We start from the raw sequence: 3,842 nt of genomic DNA, 5'->3' as shown, positions 1-3,842 counted from the left end.
GTGCGATCAGCTTTAGATAACACCTCTATGCATTAGTTCCACCCCCTCTTGCAAAGTGTCCCGTTTACTGCCGGCGCGCTGGAGGTGTTTAAGGATTGCGCCCCGCTGCCTCCGTGCTCCCGTGAGCTTCACACTTCATTTGTACGGAAACCTCCCAGCGGCAGCAAATACTTCACGAGTGCTGCCAGCATAAATCATTAGGCCCGACAAGCCTGTCTGCAACCTTCAGACAGCCGTGGGACACTAAGGGTCTCTATTTTCAGATGTCCCGCAGGTTTCACCCTGTTAAAGGCGTCGGGGCATTGTCCTTGGCACACCTCCAGCCAAACTGGGACAACACTATGCAGATTTGATTGCTTGTGAAGTGATTTGGAGCAACCAGGGGCTTAACTGTATGAGAAATGACTGACCCTCACAACACGCTGTGAAACCAGAAGCCTCCTATTTCACCCGGAGTGAACGATAGGAAATGATGCGTAAATCAGTCTTCCTCAAAGAAAGACACTGAGGTGTTCGGAGAAAAGACTTCTGTTCAGTTCTTGCACTCAAAAAAAGAAAAACGTTCAATAAAATTAATTAAATTAAATTGAGGAAACTATTAAATTAGGGATTTTCAAAAGAAAAAATTGATTTGAATAGATTTGTTATAGTCTTCAATAAACAAAAGTAAACATTTAAATAATTTTGCTACCTACCTAATGCCATGAAATTGAAACACCTGATTCATTCATTCATATTTTATATATTTATTATTTTACCAAAGACTGACATTTATTTTATCTGGCATACAACAATTAATCAAGGAAATTACCATTTTATTTATTTATTTTATTTTAAATAAATGAAATAAACTGTAAAAGTACATAGATCTGAATTAAGTTTTTTTTTTTTTAATTCATGCAATGAATATCAGATATATAAATAAAAATGTATATATACACACACATACATGCATACATGGACATTGGATGCATATGGACTCAAAACCGACTGTAAGCAATGAAATTACAGTATGTTGTGACAAAATTCAAGAATTTAACTAAATTTAGCAAGTCAAATGGTTTCATCCCTTCAAAATAATGAGGCAATGTGGCTTTTATGTGAGGCAATCTCACAATTACCTGTTTTAGTTTTTTACTCAATGACAGAAAAACAAGGCAACAAGGAACCATAAGAACCATTTATCAGCAGCTGCTCTGGGTTTTGTCTTTAAAAGGCCAGAGATGATGTTCCTAATTCGTCTCAGTGTTTGGCTTTCGCACTATAAACCCCACATTTGTTTGATACGGAAAGACCATTATTAGTTCTTGCTCTCTCTTCATACTTGTTTATTTTCACTTAAAACCATCAGGCAACGTGCCGACCCACGAATGAAAACAGAATCTGAGAACTTTTATCAATTAGCCCTGATAAAGATGACAGAACATTGAGCACAATGTTCATTTTCAAAAGGAAACACACGTGTTTTGTCTTAAAACAATGTAATAGTGTCGAACTCTCTCTAAGTAGCGCTAAATAAGCCCATTGAGTCGTTTCCTGGCTGAGGTGATCCAAACCAAACATTGATCCAAGCTGAACTTATGGATGTTTGCGTTCATTGATAGTGCCGTTTAAAGACCCTCAGTGCAGGTTTAGACAAACAGTTGGCAATGTGTTTGAACAGCTCACAGCATTAACCGATCCGTTTCATCTGACACATTAACGGGCATTAATCATCACGCGCTGCATAATGGAGCATTTGTCTGTCTTGAAGTGTATGTTATGAAAGTCTCCGGTGGAAATTCAGAATAGAGTCAGGAAAAGTGACAGGAAATCATATAAAATCTCATGGAGATTTGGGCCTACATATTCTGGCAAGATATGCACAGATAAGGCCCATTCAACAAACTGACTCGAAGAAGTTTAAACATTGCTATGCTCTTTGAGTTAAAGTAGCGTTGCACAATGTAAACCAGGGCCGAAAGGCTCTGTATCTCAGATTTTCATCAGAGCTGTTCAGAAAGCCCTATTTATTTTCAGCCTGTATGACGGGGAAGTGTAATGTAAAATGCAGACCGGCTATATCTTTCATTCTTTTCGAAAGATTAAGAAGTGCAAACTCATAAAACCCACAGGAGGCCGACAGACAGCGGCAGTACAACTTTAGTTCTGTTCAGTTTAATTCAGTTTAGATCAATTTAGTTCAACAGAGCTGCTGGCAAATGTCATTTCTACAGTAAAAATAGCAGATGGTTCATGTTTTCATTTCCAGTCAGTTCGGCTATGTTAAGTTCGATTCGGTTCTGCTCAGTTAAATTCACTTCAGTTCAGCGAAGCTGAGATCAATTTTAGTGCCAGCTCAGTTCATTAAACTACTGATGACCTTGTTCAGTTCAGTTAAATTCAATTCTGTTTACTTCAGTTTGGCTTGGTTCAGTTTAGTGTCAGTTCAGTAAACCGACGGCTAAATGTCATTTCTAAATTTTCTCTTTTTATATTTAGTTCAGTTCAGTTAAATTCAGTTCAGTATTTCCCTTATTGAATTCAGTCCAAGATGGTTGAGTTCAGTTGTATTAAGTTCAACAAAACTGTTGGCAAATGTAATTTCTAAATGTAGCAGATGTTTCTTGTTTTCATTTGCAGTCAGTTCAGCTATGTTTAGTTCAATTTTTTTCTGTTCAGTTGCATTCAATTCAATTCAGTTCACTTCATTTCAGCTCAGTTCTGTTCAGTTCAATTTTAGTGTCAATTCAGTTGATTTGAACTACTGATGACATGTTAAATTCAATTCTGTTTTGACTTCAGTTTGGCTTAGTTCAGTGAAGTTTGGTTCAGTTTTCTGTCATTCCAGTTCAGTGAACATTGATGGCTAAATGTCGTTTCTAAATTTTCCTCTTTTATTTATATTTATTTCACGTCAGCTAAGTTCAGTTTATTTTAATTAATCTAAGTTCAATTACATTTAATTTGACAATTGTTCAGTTCAGCTCAGCCAATCTTATTTCCCTTAAATTGTTCAGTTTATTTCATTTATGATGAGTTTAGTTAAGTTTAACAAAAATGTTGGCAAATGTAATTTCTAGCAGATGTTTATTTTCCTTTCCAGTCTGTTCAGCTGTGTTAAGTTCAATTTTGTTCAGTTAAATTCAGTTCACTTCATTTAGATTGTGTTTCATTTGTAAAATAATTTTCAGTCGGTTAAATTTGATTAAACTTGAAGTTCAGCTGTCTTAAATTTAATTCAGCTTATTTTAGTCTCTTCTGTTCAGTTTGGTGTAAATTCTGTTCAACGAAACTGCTGATGGCTAAATTTAATTTTTTAATGTAGCAGAATCCATTTTTATTTACATTCTGTTTCATTTAAGCTATGTTCAATTCATTGTAGTTCAGTTAAGTTCAGTTGTTAAACTCAGTTCAGTTCAACACGTCTAAGTTTAGTTGTCTCAAGCTGAATTTAGCTTAGCTCAGTCTCTTCTGTTCAGTTCAGTAAGGTTACGCTCAGTTGAGTTCAGCTCAGTTCAGCTTATTTATTAGCTGCTGAACAGCATTTTTAAATGACATTTCTAAATGTAACAGATTGGGGACGTGTTTTAGTAACCGTGACTCAGATACAGACATTTAATGAAGTACTTCCTTGATGATTAGCTCTCTTTGTTGGCCGTGGGAGTTTTCCAGTGCAGCCATATATATAATACAGACTGTCAAACCAGCAGCGCCTGAGGCTGTTATTTAACTAGAGCTCAGTGAAACAGCAGTGAAAGTAGTTTTTCTTGCTCCCCTTGGTGCTTCCAGCACGAGTTCATGTTTTCTAGGAAGCACCTGCTCTTGAGGTGTTTTTAATGAAGTCAATCACGATTGCAAGA

The sequence above is a fragment of the Onychostoma macrolepis genome, chromosome 17 (assembly GCF_012432095.1).
Source record: "Onychostoma macrolepis isolate SWU-2019 chromosome 17, ASM1243209v1, whole genome shotgun sequence".
Taxonomy (NCBI): domain Eukaryota; kingdom Metazoa; phylum Chordata; class Actinopteri; order Cypriniformes; family Cyprinidae; genus Onychostoma; species Onychostoma macrolepis.
This window is presented reverse-complemented; position numbering follows the sequence as displayed.